This window comes from Hevea brasiliensis, unplaced genomic scaffold, assembly GCF_030052815.1.
Source record: "Hevea brasiliensis isolate MT/VB/25A 57/8 unplaced genomic scaffold, ASM3005281v1 Scaf23, whole genome shotgun sequence".
In the NCBI taxonomy this organism is placed as follows: Eukaryota; Viridiplantae; Streptophyta; class Magnoliopsida; order Malpighiales; family Euphorbiaceae; genus Hevea; species Hevea brasiliensis.
In genome coordinates, this window is record NW_026614729.1 from 44,264 (window position 1) to 65,332 (window position 21,069).

The window sequence follows — 21,069 nt, forward strand, 5'->3', positions numbered from 1 at the left end:
TCCCCTACGTGTCCATGAGCATTAGTTCGAGTCTACGCCCATCTTTCTGAGTTCAAAGCGAGGGTGTTTACACGCGCGAGTCCAAAACGGGAGGTTTAGTGTGAGTCCACAAAAGGGGAGTGAGTTTATACTCACATGTTGTCAATTCGAATGCTTTCTAATTTGCTTTCTTTTAAGGTCCCTAGGACCATTTGCTTTCATTTCTACTTTACTAGTAGAGCGAGGAATTCCTTTCTTTTTTCTTCTGGTAAGTGGTCTATCTGTCCACGACGATAGCTCTTCTTTTTTATTCAAGACTGATCCTCCCCCTTGCGAAAGGACCTCTAAATCCGACGACCTTGACTGAAAAAAGTTCCCAATTAGTTCAGTAGCTGGCCGAGTAGCTGATAGACCAAATAAGCACAGTAGCTGTTTAGAGCCGAAGGAGCTCTCTTTTTGTTTCCATTTTATTTGGGATTCTATAGCCTACGCACTTGCCTTTAGGGATCGAAGTTGGATGAATCTCCAGTGGTTCCTTCCATCGGCGTCATCGAACCACGTTAGCAATCCAGAAAAACGTCGAAGCTCGAAACGACCGGTCAAAGGAATTGATCCGTTTAGTTCTGTTCTTCTCCTAGTTTTATAGCACACCCATGTAGAGGGATCTTTCCGACGCTAAGCGCGCTGCATCTCCTGTCCAAGTGAAGAATATCTTGTCTAAGTCCTTCCAGCTTGCATCCTTCTTCTGCCATTGGGAATGGAACATCTCTCAACTTGTAAGTGGTAGAAATGTTGGACTCTGTTGCAGGTTTTGGTTGATTAAAGAATCCTCTCAGAAGCCATGTCAGAAGCCCGTGTATATTAGTCAAAGATGTGACTTTCACAGGTGTCCGATTGCTCTTTGCCGTCAAATGGAAAGAAAGCTCATAGGGCTTTTCTGGTACTATGCGGAAGATGCGTGAATTGGTCTGCTTTTTCCCTTTCTCCTTCGGGTAGGATGAAGGGCATCTGAACGTAACGCTTACAATAGTAACTCTCTTTGACTTTCAGTCGAGTGCCAATTATGTGATGTATTATAATAAAATGATGTTAGCATATATAGCGTCGGATGTTACGAAAGTAGGGCTTTCTACGAAAGAGAAAGCGAAGAAGACAGTATATGAAATCGAAGCGCATTTGAATATTCGATCATATAGCTTGTGTGCCGCGAGTGGCTTCTCGATGAATAAGCTGCGCAAAGGCAGAATAGCGGCTTGTCTTGCCTCTATCTTCCCGGGACTCCTAGGGCTCTTTCAATTGGCCTTGTCCCGTCGTCGAGTAGTGATTATCCCGGAATGAAGATCTGTTCGCAAAGTCTCGCCGTATAATGATTAGCTCCTTTCCCCTGCTTCTATCATTGGTGCTATCATCGTATATATAATAGAATAGATCACGCCTGCAGGACCCTCTAACCATCAATTTCATAAGAGAAGAAAGATTGGCCAGCTTTCAAAGGCTAGAAGGAAAGGAATGAGCTGGCTTATGTAATTTTTCTCCGACGAGCGCAGCGGGTTAGGAAAATTTTGAGAATAATTAGGTCAAGGGATAGTTGTTCTGTCCTAACCAGGGAGAGTAATGCAAGTGAGACTATAGCAAAGAGGCAGACTCGAAATCATCCAAGCTCACCAGGACTTAGAATCGGCGTTACGAGTGCCTAAAGTCTTCCTAGCAATGACTTTTGAGAAATGTTGGAGGTCAAAATGGGGACGGACTCCTTGTCTTTACCATTCATCTTTCTTTTAAAGAAAGCCCGCTGACTCCAGCGCCTGTATTGCTTGTCTTCTTTGGTGTCTTATGTTGGCATATTCGAATAAGGATTGCCTTCATTCATATAGGAAGTTGCCCTTGGAAATGAATATCTCTGTTAATCGTTATCTCCTCTTAATCTTCCTAGAGGCATACCATCAGAAAAGCTTCCTTGACCAATTGGATAGATCAAGAAAAGAGCAGTAGCAGCTGCAACAGGAATGGATTTTTGCATTAGAAATAGACTGATCTTCAACTAAAGGAAAGGAGTCTCGTTGACAAAGGAGTAGCTTCCTAGGATGTTAAAGCGATAGACATTCAATCAATGCTTTCGGGAAGCCTCTTCCTAGTTACCTTTCAAACACCGGATAACGCGCATCATAGGCCTAAGAAAGAAAGAAAGCAAAGTCTTCTCCTTCATCCCTTGGGTACGAAAGATAGCTATTCTTCGCATCTCGAATAAAAATCTCTGGTCACATAGCCTAGGGGCTACCGCAGGAAGTCAGCTTCGCCTGTGACCTTAAGGAATAAAAAATGTTACCCGGAATTCGTAGCAAGGACTTGACTTTGCCTGCTATTCTTTCCTAAATCCGTTTCACCGTTAACTAGCTAACTCGATGGGACGTCAACAGCGGGAATGCCAAATGCAAGACCTGGACCTGGTTCACGCAGTCAAGCACCTCTTTCTCTTCGGGAGCTTTCGTAACGGCTATAAAGAATGGATCTTTCTCCTCGTGAAGGCTATTGGGATCGATCCCTTCAACCCGCATGGAAGGTCGCAAGAGAAAAGAAAAACTATTCTTGTTAGCAGCTTTTTCAACCTCCCCGAGGTAAGGAAGTCAAGCAACCAATAGCCTTTAACCTACTATGCCTTTCACCGGGTGAGCAAAAGCGGTTACCTTTTGCCCGGTCTTCCTTATTATTGATAACGCACAGGGAAAGCATCATCCCTAGAAGACTGTCGCTAAACAAAAGCAATTCTTTTCAAATTCAAACATGAAACAGAGTGCGACTTGAGTGAGCAATCAAAGCTACCCCCTCTTCCACTGCTGACTACGAACAGTTGACAGCTAATGATTCTGCCCTACTTGACTTTCAAAAAAAACTTATTTTAGAACTGAAAATACAACTCATTCTATCACTATTACGAATAATAGTTGAAAGAAGTCATGCTCTACCTATTCTACCAAGAAGAGATGCCAAATCGTCTTCCCCTTATCTTATTTATTAACCTTCCCTTGCTTCGCTTCGCACCGACTAATCTCTGGCTATTGCTTCAACTCGATAGCCTATTTATTCTATTGGTAGGCCGGGCCTAGGGTTTCAAATCCTAAGGCCTATGGTTCACAGCCCGACTGCTAATTCTGCTAATGAAAGTCTTCCTGGACTATGGCTGCTTAATTAAGCGAAAACATCGCCATAGGATCAGAAGGCCTACAGGTGATTCAAGTTCAAATCCGTCTCCTCCTCGCTACCTAAGACCGGTATTCTCTTACGAAACAGAAGGAGCTTCTTCTCGGCATCCAGATGTGAAAGCAGAAACTAGCGCTTATCTAACAGGAAAAGGACTGACCACTACTACGCGTAATCATTCTCAGATCGAGAAGGTAAAGAAAAGCGCATTCGCCACGCGAAAGCTTTAGTTTTGTTCACAGCTAAGAGTCTAGTAGTGATATGTCCTAATTTTTCTTTATTAATTATGACCCGGGGATCACTCGCTGCCCTAACCCCGTCAGTGCCTTCAGTCCCTTTAGAGCTAACTCCACCCGAATGGAAAAGTCAAAAAGAGCGGAGCCGTGAAAAGAGCAGCGGAGATTCCTCAAAGACTAGCAAGGCTTACTCTAACAGCGGGAAGAGCAGATAAGAGAACAGCTCCATGTGACTAGACGAATTCCGTAGCTACGTATTTTGTAACAAGGTATGCAATAGCAGCTTCTTCTGTAAGAGCAAAAAAAGCACTGACCTCAATTCCGTCTCAATCTCCTACCGGGTCTACGCCCTCTTTGTTTTAGCATCGGTGATTGAAAGATAGTAGGAGCGCATTCTCTCCATCTCAGAAGGAAAGTCGAATCCCTTTGATTCCCAGAGAGAAAAAAATGGTTTCAAATAAAGGCTTGGCACCTAGTTATCTTTATTTAAGTCGGCCTTACTCGGGCTAAGTTCAAGCAAATATCAGTCCTTTAAGCTAAAAGCTTAAGTGATCAACTAGAAGAGACCACCTTCCCCAATGAAACTTCTTTCCCCGGAGCAGCAACTGAAAGAGAAAAGACCGGGTATGCCTGAAAACCTGAAACGGATTCGTGAACAACAGATAAGAGATATACCCCAGATACCATTTGAACCAGAGCTGAAACCATTGAATTACCCGAGAGTGATTTCACTCCAGAAGACCTCGAGTCACTGGCTGCCTTTAGAGCTGGGATAAGTAGGGTAGCAGCTAAGATTAACTAAAAGGACTCTTCTCAACCCTCAACCTAGTCTCAGGTCAAGAGATAAGAGCGATGGCATACCTTGAGTCACTCGCTTCCATTGGGCGAACTCTCATCTGTTCTCTTTCCTTCTTTATTAAAGGGGGAACAAGGATTTACAGTATTTCTTTGCAAAGAAATAGGCGTGATTGTAGTTCTTGTAGGCCAATCGAATGCTTATCCTAGATATAGAGTCCACTGAGCCGAAATTGACTTTTTTAAGTAAAGTCCTTTCGTTCTTTCTCCTGATTCCTGTGGGTAAGAAAGAATTGGCTAAAATTCACATAGAACCGATGTGGACAAGTCCAATTGTAGATCATGCTTTGACTTCAACCCGATTCCTCGACTCCTAGAAAGTGTGCCGTGCCGTACCCGTAACTCTTATTATTATTTCATAACCTCGTGCTTTACCTCTTATTTTCTTCTGGTTAGCTAGCCCGCCTATCAGCTATGCTTCGGAATCACACCCAGATACATCCTGATAATCAGCCCACTTCACAGTGGATATATGAAAGAAATAAACTTCTGCGGAGCCAAGAAATGAAGGTACGATAGTACCGGACAACGAAGATCCCAGAAGAGAGCAATGGGTGAATGATATCTCTCTTGAAGATCGAAAACGATATCGAGAAAAATGGCTACGAGCATGGTATGAAGGATACACAAGAGAGCCTTTTCTTGACTGAGTATATCGTTTCATCGACAGCCAGGAGACCTCAGCCGCAGCACGACAACAGTCAGAATGGATAGTCACTGAAGGAAGGATAACTGACTATCCAACCTTCCTCCCGTTCACGACGCAGCCATACAGAGAAGTCACTGCTGTCCCTGTAGTCAGATCTACCGGGAACTCCGACAAAGAACCGGTCATCCAAAATCCAGAATGGACCTGTTCAGCACCTGAGGCAGTAGATTCCAGGCTGCACCTCCAAAGATCGTCTTCAAAGGCAAATCTGTAGAAGACCAGCCAGAGGAGTCAGAAAAGACTGACTCAGAAGATCAATTGACGATTCTGATGGATAAGCTCGAAAAACTTTGTATAGGCGCCACTCATACTGAAAAACAGAAGAAGTATCTTCCACAAAAGGTGTTCGAGAACCAGAAGCCTGTGGCAGACTTCGCTGATAAACCTCTTCACGATTGCAGAGCCCTTTTCTTAGTCACCTTTCGGAGTGGTTCTGCCTCTATTTGTTAAAGTCCATAGCAAAAATGATAAAGGCATGACCGCGAGAGAAAACAAATGCAAATGAATTCGGGTGGAGGGTGGGAAGAAGCAATAAAGCACAGTGCACCGAGATGAATGAATTTTTCTTAAAAGAATGAAGCTTGGAACGAATGAACTAATAAGGATGGTGGGTGGGTTCCTGGTAGAAGAAAAGAGGAAACAGTCATTGAAGAAAAAAGCCAATTGAATTTCCATGAAAGGAAGGGCAAAGAAGGATTTGGTTACTATTTGGGTAGGGATGTGGGCATAAAGGTACGTTTGAACGACTAAGGTTTATGGGTGGAGTCCGTCCCATCTCTGAAGACGAGGAAAAGGTATCGAGATTTAGCGTAGAATGAAAGCGCGGGATACAACGGTAGGGCAGTACCCAAGCATCAGGAGATGTGAGAGACCTCGCTTGAAGAAGCTTATTGTGTGTGAAAATCAAGTCGGGGAATCGTTGAATTGACTCCGCAGCTGAGCAAACGCTCGAAACATAGCTTAGGGAATGCCTTGAGCGAGCCGAGTGCCTATCCCCTGAGTACGATGCCCTAGATCCAGCGCCAACCGATCTATAAGCTTTGGCCGGGCCAACCATTGATCTATTCGACCGCGTTCCCGCTTTTTTTCCTTAAGTTAAGAGATGCCGGCTTCTGGTGTGGTGGTTGGAACCTTGTGAAGGACCAAGCAACAGAACGTTATGGGGTAGTTCCAAAGGAAATGACTGATGATGTAGCCAAGGTTAATAAGGAATATGAGATGCTAGTCTTGTCTTACGATTCTTCGTAATCCCCTTTCTACCGATTCCGATATAGCCAAAGGAGGGCTGTGGGTGTGGAAGGGGCCTATCCGCCTCGTCTCTCACGTCGCGTAATCGAGGTGGCTAAGGGTTTAAAGGACCTCCTACGTTAGGAAAAGGAAAAAAACTCCGAAGCTTTGGTAGCGTTGGAAGCTTTGGGTACTGGACCTCCTCTTTGCTATTGAAGCTATCGATCTGATCTTAGCCTACTCCTCGGGCTGTTCGGTACTTTATATGCTTGCCGCGGATAAAGACTACTTTCCTATTCGCTTGCCTGCGCGCCTCTATTCATGCGGGACCTCCATGGAAGTGCCGCCGCCTCATGTGGCTTACTGGCTGATGTGGCTTACCGGCTTGCCTCGAGAATGGACTAGTTGAAGTGACGCTTCGCTAGCATCGGGATTGACGAGCTTGCCTGGCATTCAGGTATTTAATCCAGTCTTGCCTTATTAGCATTGACTCTTGCGAAGAAAGAACCTCAGGAACGGAATCCACTTACTTTCCTCACTTCAAAAAATGGACAGACTCACCAACCTGTCCAAAGGCCGATCGCTTCGCTTGTCCCATACCGGAAGTTTTTACCTACCCAACTGAGGCTTTCCTGGGACTTTCCGGGCGGTTCTAAAGGTGCTCCTCACTGGTCTTTCTCCTCCGCAGGTTAAGCCTACTCCTCAATAAACATCTTATCTCATCCACTGAGGATCCTACTCCTCGTCTTCCTCCATGAGGCGGCGGCAGGAGCAAAGACAATCAGAGCTTCCCCCCCGAGGGGTAATCCATGCCCTTCCTCCAAGACCGCTCCGCTTATTCTGCTCTCTTATAGTTGTTCATTTCTGATTCACTTCTTCCTACCTCTGGGCACTTCACTGGGTCTCATCACTTGATTCCTGTGGGTGAGAGAATAGTTCCTATGCCAACCCTAAGAGGCTTAGACCGCTACCTCCCTTCGACTATCATTATTCCCCCGGCTCCGGGAATGAATTAAGAAATTGAATCCTTTCAGTTAGCATTTTAATATGCTTAACACATTGAGTTCGATGTATATAACGATGTGCTCTAAGGGAGAAAATGCATTCTCTATTCCCATCCCGAATCTACTTATCGATACGCGTACAATCCAGTTCTTTCTGTAGGAGAGCAGTAGTCACATCCTGTCTTCTATCTTTTCCTTCTTCAGTCTTTGATCTAGTGGCATTCTCTCCTAGATCAAAGAGTTTCATTGATGCCAAAAAGCGGGCTTTCCTCAAACGATTGGAACTAAAGTATCCTCGCCGAAGGAAAAGAAGAGTAAGCCCAAAATCCCGAAAAAAATGGCACATCTACAATGGAACTTATTAAAGCCAGAACCCTAGATGCATCGACTGGGATTCACGCAGAGAGGAGACTGTGGGACTTTCTCAAAGGGCTTCCTATTCCTCCATTCCAAGCAGGTTTTCTTTTCGCATAAAATGAATGAAAAAATGGGGATGAGAAAGAGGAAGAGAGGCTGAAGAGCTCTCACACCGAGCCAATCCGTCATAATAAAACGGAGATGGGTCTAGCGGGTGCCCAGAAGGCTTACCAGAGGGAGATGAGCAACTTGGGTAGGTTTCAGTATCTCAACTCACAGGATCGAGAAAGGTTTCTTTAACGAGTCGAACGGCCGCTTTTCCTCTCCTTTCGTATACTTCACTTGCTTCTTAACTTGCTACTACGACTTTGCTCGCTCGCGATTAAAAACCTGTATAGCCATTGCTTTCGAATTGAATCTCTTTTGGCGTTTGGGAAGATGAGGTTGAGAGGAATGAGGAACATTTAAAAAAGAATTTTGAGTGTGAATTTTCACTAGTGCTGTGCTTACTCCTTAGTGGTAGAGTTTGCCAGAAAAGCAAAGCTTAGAGTTCTAGCCTAAAAATGGGATTGCTCTATAATCAGCTCCTTAACTTAAGTTAAGAATAGAGACTTCTTGGTGAAAATGTCCTTAGAAAAGCAAAGGCTAAAGCCCATACCATACTTCAATGTGTGAATTCTAACTGTCTTCTCCTTAATCAAAATAGACTTGGCACTCTCATTCTGTTCTTCATTTCAGCGGAATGAGAACCAAATCCTCAGCTTTTTCACCAACCTCGTAAAGAAGAGAGTGAAAGAGTTTTCAATGCTACAGCCAACTCAGAAAAAGATGCAAATAGTCAAGAAAAGAATGCCGCTACTATTGCTCGAGAGACCTCGGCTAGCAAAGAAATATCGCCGAAAGATGAGAGAAAAAGGAATGAACTCACTGAAGGAAAGAAAGAATAAACCATATGATATATATAGAAAAATGCTTTTCCGAAAGGCGAGACCCTCAACCAACCTTACAAAGCGACCTCCTCCATCACAAGTGGAAATGGCACACCACATTAATGACAGGATATAAAAAGTGTCCAATCGAAAAGGGGCTAGCAATGGCAACCTATCGACCAATAGCGACTAAATTGAATCCTTCGATTTGTCACGTCGACTGCTTGATTCCAACTTCTCAATAGACTGTCTCCTTTCTCAAGAAAGCATAGCCATCTCTCCTTCTTCCCCTCTCCCCCCAAACCTTGTTCCGAGCAACTCCGCTCAATCAACATGGAAATTCTATTTCTATATATAAAGAAGGCTATCCGATGGTTTAGTATAAAGCCAACTGACCGGAATAAGAACATCTACCAGCTTGGACCGAAGACAATTTCTAGTGCCATTCTTCTAGCAACTAGCCAAACTTAACATAAGTATGTTTTGAATTTGGCTTGAATTTAGGCTTAGATCCCTTAGTCGGGGGATATAAATTCCACCACTTTCTTGGAAGTAGTGATCTTGTGGCGACTGGTTAAATGAAGAGATTAAGTAAGTGTTCATTGTTCTATTTGCGTATAATGTTCGGCTTAGCTGAATAAGTCGAGATTGGATTGGTCTATATAGAAAAAATATCTAAAGTGACTAGCTCGTGCAATCAAAAAAGAAAAGTCCTTCGCCTTAGTAAGCTAGCTTTCTAAGCCCGGGTAGGACGTGGATCGATCATGACGAAAATGGACTTCTCCGTAATGTAATGGAATAGAAGAGTCACAGTCCCTTCTCGACCAGACGAAGGAGATATGAATTCCATTCAGGCTTGGCTTGACCCTACTGGAGGCGCAAAGTTCATCATTCAGTGTGGTGGGGTTCCTTTCCTTTACAGTCGAGCTCCCGTTGGTCGCCTCGCCTGGCAGATTTGGATGACTTGGATGCTGGGGAGATCTGGATAGAGTCTCGCTCATAGATAGAGGAAGAGTACGCGCGCTACGGCTTAGGCAGTTGATCGGATCAGATAGCCCTTCGGGCAACCAACCGCACATCAAATTCCGATCAAGAACTTGGAGGGATGGCTGAGTGGCTTAAGGCATTGGTTTGCTAAATCGACATACAATCTTCTTGTATCATGGGTTCGAATCCCATTTCCTCCGGCAGAACGGGCGGGCGTGAGAGAAAGAACCTCTTGGTGGAGTCCCCCGAATAGCACTACTTAGTGACTAGGAACGGAGAGCCTGTTGCGCGTTTTTTTTGTTTGACCGGCCTATCTTCTTTCTATAAGCAAGCTCCCTCCGGCCGTCCAGTCCCTGGACGGCTCTCGGTTCTTGAGCATGTTGGGAGATTAGGCGGCAGTTGAAAGAGCTGCTCGAAAGCTTGACGAACAAGCGAAAAAAGCCCTATATCTAACTATTTTTTTATAGTTTAGTGTTTTTCTATTTTTATTTTAGTGTATTTTTTTAGTAAAGGACTTTTCCCTTACTAGTAAAGTGGTAAGGTAGGGCGCTATTCGATGAAGAAAAGAGACTTTAGGAAAGTGGTTCAGGTAGCTCAGCTGGTTAGAGCAAAGGACTGAAAATCCTTGTGTCAGTGGTTCGAATCCACTTCTAAGCGGGTGAAGGGTCCAAAGGACACGTAGCCGGGAGCGAGCCGGATTTTGAAATTCAAGTGAAAGAGGAAGCCAAAAAAAAAATATGAGCGCTCCTGCACTATACGGCTTTTTGGCGTCGCCATATCTTGCTGGAGGCAGATTTTCTAAAAAAAGCGGTTGATTACTCGGATTGGTTCTCGCGTCCCTGTGCCTAAATGGGCGGGTTCGGTTCAAGTGTTCATCGATCGGGTGGATCTATATGCTCCGGGGGGGGTGATACGAGGTGTAGCGCAGTCTGGTCAGCGCATCTGTTTTGGGTACAGAGGGCCATAGGTTCGAATCCTGTCACCTTGATGTGAAGGGCTGAAGTGAAGTGCACAGCCCGGCACAGCCTCTTTAGGCTGGCGAAAAAAAGGCACATTTGTTTTGTAAACAAGCATGAAATTCTTTCTTTCTACAATTCTTCGTTTACTCGCGAGGGGTCTCGGTGCTTTTGCAGCTATTTCCTTTGGGCCTTATCTAGGATCAAAAGGAATCGCTATAATGACTAGTGGTATCAATCTCGTCCTTTTTGCAATACTTATTTTCGGCCTCATCTTTCTGTTTCGTTTGAACAAGAAGTCCGGCTTTCTACGTGTCTTTTTCTATATCTCCATATTCTTTTTCATATCTTTATATGGCTATTATCTACGAATCTACTTCATGTCTCGCTTAGGTCTTTCTTTACATAGTTTTCTACCTTTTCTAATTTTGAGTGTCTCGGAGGGGGTCATTTCCTATTCTGGCGCTTGGGAGGTCCAACCCAATAGGATGTTTCCCGCGGAAACGGAGTCAGGAGCTTCCGGCGCTGAAAAAGCCCAATCTGGTGTCGATAAAGCTTCCGGCTCCGGAGAGAAAGAAGCTTCTTACGAACTGGCCAAGGGGAAGCGCCCATTAGAGGTTAACGAAATTAACCAAGATAGGATCTCTATCCTAGGGACGCTCTTGGCTCGGCAGTAAAGGGACTACTCTCACAAGCTTGATCACACCAGAATAGAAGTCCCTTAGTCAAGTGGGTATGGGATTTTAGGCAAAAGGCTGTACCAAGTTCTATTTCCCACTCTTGAAAGCAAGCCTGTGAGCGATCCAAGAAAGCCTATATCAATCAAGACTTCTCGCTAAAGCAACTTCATAGACAGATTCAAGAGCTACCCATTTGACTGGGAGTTCGTTAGAATCGTCGCTGCATTGTCGACTGATCACTCTAGCGGGAGAATAGTTCAGTGGAAAGACTCTCGGACTACGACCAGTGGCTCTCCTGTTCAAGTAGAGGTCAGAGATATTTCAGGTAAATAGGCGCAAGTAGCGACCTCTCTTAAGCAGCTCAATCATCGGCTCAGTCAAGGATCAAAGAACGAGGAGTTGGAGAGAGCAGCCTCTCATTGAATGGATTCTTGATCAACCTCTGCCACCTATATTACATCAACCAAACAAAGACGAAAGAGGAAGGAGCCAATCTCTGAAGAGAAAAAATTATCAAATTAGTGCGCAAAACGACTACTACTTTGAAGAAAGGTTTTTCCAGAACAGGGGTCTTCAACTAAGAGAACAGCGGGGAACCTCTATGTCTGGCCAACGAGAAAGCCTTTCTTTGTTTCCAGGCGCTATCAGCCTTGAGTAGCTAGGTTCAGCAGCGTTCCCGATTCCGAGTTGAATAGGTGAAAGGGGGACATTCGATTGACACGAGCTCTTCTAGACGCAATGGATTCGGTATAGCATTCTCTTTCATAAAAAACTGGGATTCCCTACGTCTTGGTCACGGGGAAAAAGCTATACTTTCATTGATAGCATGAAAGGGTTGGGTGATCCTTGATTATATATCACATTCTTCCCCTTAACCGATATGACATCAATGAACTCACAGGACGAGGAAACCTTTTATCTTCGGAGAATCAGGGGCTAAGCGCTTAGTTGACAAACTCAGGGTCAGTGACTCCGAGCTCAGTTGCGAGGTACGGGTCTTGCCAATATCGATCATCGGGTATTCACCTGACCTTCATCAAGCTGTCAGCTAGGAATTGCGTATAGTAAGATGGGCGGGCTTAGAAGGCTTCTCAAAATCCCACGAAGCACCCGGAATCAATCAAACGAGCCACAGACGCCAAACCAAAGGCTCTTTCAAAAGCAAAACGGACTAAAGAATAAGAGCCTATGGCAAGGGCATGAGTTACGGGCAAGGAAGATTATCTATCTCTAGATAGCTATCCAACTTCCTCCAGAAATTATACGTTAGATCCGGCTCTATGGTGCTTCTCAACGAGTCCATCCGAACTACTTCTGATAGAGGATGAAATAAGGAGATTCTCTTCACCTCGGTTCAGAGGACCAAAGATAAGGGATCTAAGGGTCCCCAAACCAATTATCAAACCAGAGGGATATGGAACTACCACTACCTATGTTCCATTGTACACTGCTAGCATAGAGTCCCCTGCCCATGCTTTTCCATATGTGAGAACCATTTCTAAAAGAGGTTGCAACCCCATTCCTATTCAGGTATTTAGCTTTAATGACTCTAGAGAAGAGTTTCTCACTACACTATTTTCAGCAACAGACCAGTTGAGCTTAGCTAAAGAGACCAAGTTGTTCAGTTTTACGAATACCCAATCTTTGGGAACCTCTTCCCACTTAATAGGATGCAGACCTTTTCTATCAGAGCCATGACCCCAAAGGAAATACCCTAGAGATGCGATCAATGTTTCTACAGATAGATTTAGAGCTTAAACCACTGAAATGACACGTTCCGATTCAGTCTGTTAGAGCGGTCAAGCGGGAGGAGATATATATTGTTACTAGACGGGCTAGACAGACTGGCAGGAAAGATGGAGTTATCTATTTAACTGAGCTGCATCTCGTGCTATGAATGCTAACCCAATCAAGCAATCCCAGCAAGGTTGTAGAGGGAAAGGAAGTTATTATAGCTAGAAGGGAAAGAAACTGCCTGAAAGGCATAGGCTGGCTGCAGAGCTTAATCCCAGATATAAACGCTACGATTAACTCTTACGTGGAAGAGTAGAAAGCAGATAGTCCTATTCCCTATTCCTATCCATAAATAAAAAAGAAAAGACTTCCCTGCGGGAAAAGACAATCGAATCAGATCGATAGCAGATCGAGGAATAGAAGGGAGGGTAGCGAAATCATTGATCTCTCATAACATAAGGGCTGTGCAGAGTTTGCTAAGCGCTTTAAAGTGCATGGTTTGACAGTTGATCTTTCTCCTGTCTCTCCACGCGTTTTGCTTGGTTTCTCTCACCCTCTCGCTCTGGGTGCTCTAATGGTTCAGTCACCTTCATTAAGGTTGACTACCTTAGCTCGCATCATGGGCTTGTCTCGTCGATCGGTTGACCGTTTCTATCATAAACGTGCAAAGAGGGCAGAACGACTCTTTGCTGTTTATCATATGATCCGGTTACCTTTTGATCTGTGGCTTGGGAGGGGAGCTCCTTTGTCCCCTTACGTGGTTGGTGTACTTATAGATATCCTTCGTGATCATTCTAGGCCTAAAGACCTAGTGGTACCGGATGATAAGTTTTATGAGTCTGATGACCATAAGACTTTGCTTGAGTATACTGTACTCCGTAGGTGGATGCAGCAATGGCTGTCATGGCAACTTTGGTATTGCAAGGTGGCCCTTATTCGGCGACTACGTATTATCTTCTGTACAACAACCTTAAGTTTGTCCTTGGTCCTTTCTTCTCTATCAAGAGATTGGTCTTACATGGCGAGTGGTATCGTATATAAAGAACTGCTGCATTTATAATTCAACTCGGAATTGCGTAAGAGAATAAAACTGCTAGCAGAGGGTGAGGTGCTTCTTATCTTATAATAAGTCCAGTATGCCAGAACCAGTAATATATGGCAAGCAAGAGTGTTTTTTTCAAGCTTTTGATAGCCGATAGACTGTCCACAGAGTGTACCGGAAGTTGGAGATAGACGAACTATAGTCTATTATACCCGTGTTAGGAATAAGAGGCTTTTGAAGTAGCCGCGAGGTTACGAAGTAGTGAACAACATCTTGGTTAGGTGTGGCTAACTGACGACAAAAGGATGACGGCCTTCTATTGGAAACGAAAGACCTACCTCGCAAAGACTACTCAGAGGAGGTTTCGCGCTCAGTCTCTCTCGAGACTCCTAATCAAAGTCATTGATAGGAATATTCAAGATATCCCAAAAGATGAAGAAGTATACTCCGGTGATAGCTGACACCCCGAAAATCGTTTCCCTTACAGCTCTCATTCCTCACTTGACTCTAGTTATCTAATAACGTATTATCGGACAATCCGTTGTAACTATGAAGTTAGTAGAGCTTACGTTCTAAGAAGAAAATGGTACTTCGCTTTGCACCTTGCCGGATCGAGAGATTTTCTTTCCTTTTTCGGCCTTTGCAGCTTTTGGCATTTTCAATGTCTTTGCTTCGGGCATGAAGAACTGGATGGAAGGCAAGTTTTAGAGCACTTTGGTTGTCACATCGAAAGATGGATAGCCCTACTCCTATAATGGTTAGCCACTCAGTCCACGTAGATGCACAGAATACGGTGTTTCGGCGTTGATAGAATCCGCTGTTAGCGTTTAGCTTGGCACCAGGAAGAAGGATTCATCCCACAAGGTCTCGTTCCTGCCTGCAATCCTTCCTGGCTGGTAAAACTGTTGGACGAGCAGGACTGGTCTTTGTCTTTCATGCGGGCTCTCTTTCACTGGGAAAGCGACCTACGGAAGTCTTCTCACTTGGAATACAGCTCACCATCATTTTAAGAAAAAAGACAGGTTAATTAAAATCAAGTACGAAGAAGGCTATTCAGTGAGTTTACACGGATGCAAGCAAATAACTGATAGTTGTCTGTGCCCAAGGTCAGATTATCGACATCGGTATTGTCAAAATCGGGTAGCAAGAAGATGCATTGGCTGATAACATATCCATCGCGCTTTCCAGGTCCGTCCGGACTAGACCATAGCAAGCTTATCCACCACTAGCAGCACCGGTTACATTTTCTCCAGTCGAACTAGAAGCTGCACTTGTTATAGCAAAAGACAAAGATGGGGTTGTGCTTCACTGTTTTTTCCAAAAAGAGCACGGTGGAACGAGCTGCATCAGTAGCGCCCGGTTTTCCACTTGATGTAAAGCCCCAACCGTGGGTATAGTGAATTGGGTAACAACATTCGAGATTAGCTAAAGGCGAAAGGCCTCTCCTATATCTGCGGGAGCTACGCATGCATCCTCACTCATCCTCCTTAGCGGCGGACAGAAGGCGTTCCACTCTCCTTCGGACTCTTGCCAGAAAGGGTCTTTTTCTCGCCATGAATTGATCTTCCGTCTTGAGCACCTTCGCACGACCAATCGCTGAACCAGCAATAGTCAATAAGCTGACTCCTCCGAATCATCCGGCTCCTCAGAACTACTTCATACGGGAGGAGGGCCACTCCTATATTAATACGGCTGAACCCCACCGGCCTCTGGAGGCACCTTTTTCAAATCGTTATAGATATAAAGTACGTATATGATAGCTGTTTCCTTTCTCTTGAATCCGTACCGGCAGGTTATTACAACCATAGAAGCTCAGCTCAAAACAGCCCAGCTTACCAATCGTTTTCAAATCAAGACATACGCGCCCGATCTGCTGGTTTAAACATGCCAAGTGCGCCCGACCCAGGCCCCGGCTTCTTTGATAGTTACGCCGTATTCTACGGATCGAGCAAAGGCGCTCAGGTGCGCAACAAGTCTTATATTTCTTCCGTTGTGAAGAGGAAGGATTGAAGCTTTCCTTCTATAGACGGCCTCGCGCATGAAAAACGTGTGCCTTATAGAGTAGGGCTAGGCCACAAATACCTTGCCAAACCATAGCATAGACAAGGGTTTCGCCTAAGGCGAGGCGACCCGCATCAATATGAAAGGAAAGACCGGACTCCATTAACGGAAGCGGAGCGTTCTGCTGACGTATTCAGTCATAAGCTCGGAACATTCGACCATATTGAATTTTGAAGTTGGTCTTTCCGATCAGGACGAAAGACGAAAGCCAGTGGTTGATCCACTCCTCCGCGGTGATAGATAAATCGACGCTAGCTAGCATAAACCATTGTATGTATTCTATTGAAGCAGTCATCCAATGAATTAATAAAGACTGCTCAAGATACATGACCGTGTCGTCATCATACTGTTGACTGAGATCTTCAGCCATGCGCTGCATAAAAGAAAGTCCCAGTAAGAACGAAACGAATCCTTTGACATTTGCCTAACCATTCCCATTGGATAGAGAGATACCAGGAAGATCTCTGGGAATCCCAGCTGGGTTGGCATAGGTATAATACCACCCGGCGAATAAGCCACAAGAAGATGACGGAACCAATGTCGATTGTAGTTAGGGTGAATGTGCTCAGGTAGAGAAGAAGAATCAACTAGATGAAAACATCCGACTTTGCGGTGGAAGTGGCACTAGCCTCTATTATTCTATTATAATCTAATCTATTGAATCTATTTTCTTCTTTGAATCAACTCCTGGAATCAATAGGAAGTCAGCACGCGGGCGACGCTCTTTGATTGAAGGCTTTTCTCTGTTTTAGTTTGAGCCTCAACGTTACAACTAATAACTAGAAGAGGAATCCGGTTCAGATTTCACTTCAACTCCAACTGAAAGGCGATTTGCAGACATCGACTGTAGAGGGAGCAGGAAATCATATACGCCCGGATTTTCCGGTTCTTGAAAACTGAACTTCTTATTGTGATGATGTTTTGGTCTTTGTTCGTTTACCTCCTAAAAAGGAGAGGTGAGAGGCCGATTTACACCAGCTGTTGACCTCAGACTTTAAACTCCTACTAGGGCTGCTCTCGTGGTGCCTGAAGGTCTACGACTCGTATTCCATCCTAATATGATTGGTGGTTCAAGAAGATGCTCGGATCCCGGCCCTCTTTCGTTGGCAGGCTCCCCTTCTTTTATAGTAGGTAGTCTTCCCCCGGCATCAACTGGCCTTCAATAGGCGGGTGCTGTTCCGGTTAATCGTATTCTACTTTGGCCGGCTTCCTTCTCTGTCGGAGTGGCCAGAACCCACTCAATCTCCTTCCCCTGCCGCGAACTGACCCAAACCTGCCTTCACAAGTAAACTACTTCTCTTCCTTTCCTGAAGCCGGCTATTCTCTTTACCCGAGCTTGCTTACCCGCTTTGAAGCTTGCGAAGTTAAGTTACCAGACCCAGCTTTCAGTGAAGTTCCAAGCCTTAGGGCAAGAGGAGTGAAGTGAGAAGGATGGGCTAGCTCTGCAGTTGTTGTGCCTGCCCCCTTACCTGTGGATGACGGCTACAAAGTAATTGCCTCAGAGAGGTCTGTGAGCCGTTCGCGCTGACTATTTACTTACCGCTCGGTTCATCCTATAGCAGATGGCAATAAGTTAGCTGTACCAGTATCAGCCGACGAAAGAGCATCTCCCGTCCTTCAGTCTGAGACTGCCTTTGAAGAAGAATCAGATTCAATGAAGAGGAATACCCGGTAACTATCAGGGAGGAGTGAATACCTGGCAAAAGGCGACCCAGCCGAATCTGTTGACTTTGCTTCAACCGGTGCTGGCCTAGTTGGAACTGCCTCTCCTTTGAATAGTAAGGCAACCCCGGTAATCCCCTATAATCTAACCCGCGCTCTCAGCTCTCATTACTGAATCCCCATCAGACGGTCAATCTGGAGTGAATGAATACCTGGGTTAGGGTTCAAAGTAAGTAGGCGCAGGAAAAGTATTGGCATTCAGTTAGTTAGCACTACCTCAATCTTTTGATTCAGTCGGAAATTGCCGGTTGGCTTGTTACATCCGGGTCGGTAATCTCACTGTGTCTGGTACAGAAGCAGCTGGATCAATGGCCGTTTGCATTCCCTTCCGACTTTCTTTCTACGACTTCGGCTTTCGCGTATTCAATCTCTTTTGTCAGAGATTACCGGGTTTTTGATTAAAGAATCCCAGGAATAGCGGGACAGAGCCTTAGATCCCCATCATCTTACAGTAGATCTTTGTCCAATACAATAGAAGTCAACCACATTGAATCGTAAACATACCGCTATGCACCTCTTTTAATATAATATGTAGGGTATGACTACGAAAAGAGGAAGAAGTCGAGCTAGAAGAAAAATTCCCGCTGCTGGCAATAAGCTAATAGATGCCGAGAATCGTCACTCTAATTATGAACTCTAGGCTTTCTTGCCCATAGTCTACCGCTTCGCTCCTTACTACAGGAAGAAGATTACTATCAACATCAGTGTACCAGCGGAAAAGAAGATAGCTACTTACATCCTTGCATATGTCATTTCATAATAAGTTAAGTAGCTATCCCCGATCCAGAAAGTGGTACTATAAAAGCGACTAAATAGTAACTCCGAGCCAAACGGTACGACTATTTCCAAGGTAGAAAGCGAGAGTCGAGTTCCAGGCCCAAGGGGGAAAGAACGAAAGAATGTCAAAACGAGATCCACTCAGCAGGATGCGAAGAAGACTAAACAAAAGCAAAACTACAGCGGAAAGGACAAGAGCAGGCCCACAAGCAAAAAATGATGCCAGGGGGAGACAGATGCCAAACCAACAGAGTGACAAAAGACAACGAATGCTTGCTTGCGAGTTGACAGGTGAGGAAGACAGCCAACCAATATACCTCTTTTTTTTATTGTTTACTAAAAGCAATAGACGAGTTCCATATAGACTAGACCCACTAATGGAGCAAGTAAGACTGACTGTTTCCAGGTGCGCTTATTCAATTGACTCGTTCTTGTACGGTTCCTGCTTGTGCTTATTTACCGTACTATGAGTAAGCTTTCTCCTATTTATTGATTGCATACTGTCTTGCTGCTCGCATACCACCGTACTAAAAGTGTACCGATTTCCGCCTATTTGCCTCTCTCGATTGCAAGAGGAAGACCCATCATGTGAAGTGCCCAAACATGGATATGCCCAGCTACACCTTTCTTTTCCACCTTTAGCCCTTCTTCATGGCCTGAACCCATCTTTCTTTCTTCCAAGTGCTTTCGCATTTGCCAGCTTATTCGGGTAAGCTAGATCTCCTTACTTTAGAGAGTAATATGCATCGAATGCGACGCTCCTAGGAGGTGTTCGGGAGGAACTGATCCCACATTAGTAAGGGAAGGGAAAGGGAAGGCAGGCATCATCATAGATCGGAGAAAGTTTATCCAGTGCTACCTTTATGCCCTTTATTAACAAATGGTCTCTCCCTTTTCTGAATCCCCAGTGCTTCGTTTGTCAATCCCTTTCTTGCCCCATAACAGGGTAGAGTGCGGCCAATTAGCCCTTGTTTCCTTTCCGCGGGGTGCATTCCCTTATGGACGATCGATTGTATTCTCTTAGCGCGCTGTACATTATGTCTAGAATAGTAGGGCATTGTGCATTATATCAATCAACCATCCATAGAGCTTACTCTCTCTTCCAACTATCTCAACATGGAGCATACTTGGTTAGTAATAATGCGCGTATCCTTTGAGAGAAGCAACTCCCGCATGGCTAGCTTGCCCGATAGATAACTCAGAAGGACGAAGGGTATGCTTCTTTAGTTGGCTATTACCCCTTCTCCCTGTAAGGCATTCCCTTCCAGTAATTCCCATCTTAATAGAATCCTAAGAGGGAAAGAGGGACATTCAAGATTAGATGAAAGGTCCAAGGGGAAATATCATCTCATAGCTATTGAGGAATCTTTTTTCATCCCATGTGCAGATCATACGTGGGTGGGTCAATCCATCAATCAGGGAGTAGCGAAGGGGGAAGTTAAGTAGTACAGATGTGCATACGCATGGAGTTGAAGGACGCAGGGAATAGAGCTATAGATAGGGATAGGGATCCTAGTGATAGAACGTCGGGATGAAATTCGTTTTGAGTTTGAGTGAACACCCGGTAGCCAATCGATCAGGACTAGGAGCTGCACCAAGACAGATTAGCTCGCCTTCGGGTGATTAAGAAGAAAAAGAAGATCCCAGAGTTATCTTTCTAGGTTTAGGAGATTGATTTGACTTTAGTGAGAAAATCAGTCCTTGAGTACGCCTAGCTATACTCAAATGGATCTGGCTATGCTTTCTTTCTCTCTTTTTTTGGTTCAGGCATTCGCATATTGGCTTACGCCTTACCGACTACAAGCAGGGAACCGCTCCCACACTGCTACCTTAGTGTTCAAATGGATACTACACCTTTCTTCCCAATTCTCAGTGACACGAATTCTTTCTAATCCAGAGAACTGCTTGACGTAATCCGCTCGTACGACGACCGTCTGGAACGAAAAAAACTGACCGATGATGGAAAGCTTTCTTTTGCACGTGTACGGACGACTATAGAATTGCATTGCATATGTAACGGTTTCATCCGCGACAACTAAAAAAAGAGTATAGAATAGATGGTGACGTGGGTGGAAAAAGAAAGATAGTAAAAAATGTTCCCTACCTAACCGTATACTAAGAACTATAGGGTAGCGGACTAATGTAAACTTCTTGAGGCAAGTACGAGAAGGCAAGCTTGCTGGGTAGCTGGCTTTCGAGCGAAGAGACCAGAAGAGACTGATTAAGCAGAGAAGATTGGTAACCTCTTTCCTCTTGTACCGGTCTTCAAGTCCCTACTACTAGTGGACCAGAGAGCCGCGCTACGCACCTTATGTGCCAGTTCATCCTCGTATAATGACAAAGCCAGGAAAGAAGAGCTAACCGTTCAACTCCTACTCTTATTCCTAGTCCTCCCATTAAGAAAAGAGTACGAGAGGTAAAAAGCAAGGTCTTGCAAAGATAAATCCCCCTACACCTCTTCCTAACAAGAGAAGACTTTATGTTGCCTTTGCTTACTTGCTTTTCTGCCTTAGGGAAAGGATGGTTCTTTGCCGAATAGATGGATTCTATCCCTCTTTGATACCATGCTTTAGTAAGATGATTCACTCTTTCAAGTGAGTTCAGTTAGCCAGCCCT

At 44.7% G+C, this 21,069-nt stretch overlaps 2 non-coding genes across 2 annotated transcripts; both read left to right on the plus strand.

Moving 5' to 3' along the window:
• Nucleotides 1-10,064: 10,064 nt before the first annotated feature.
• Nucleotides 10,065-10,138, plus strand: TRNAF-GAA (transfer RNA phenylalanine (anticodon GAA)). Its single transcript has one exon. It is a non-coding gene; the product is annotated as a tRNA-Phe (tRNA).
• Nucleotides 10,139-10,394: 256 nt separating this feature from the next.
• On the plus strand, nt 10,395-10,469 carry TRNAP-UGG (transfer RNA proline (anticodon UGG)). The gene has a single exon. It is a non-coding gene; the product is annotated as a tRNA-Pro (tRNA).
• The last annotated feature ends 10,600 nt before the right edge of the window (nt 10,470-21,069 follow it).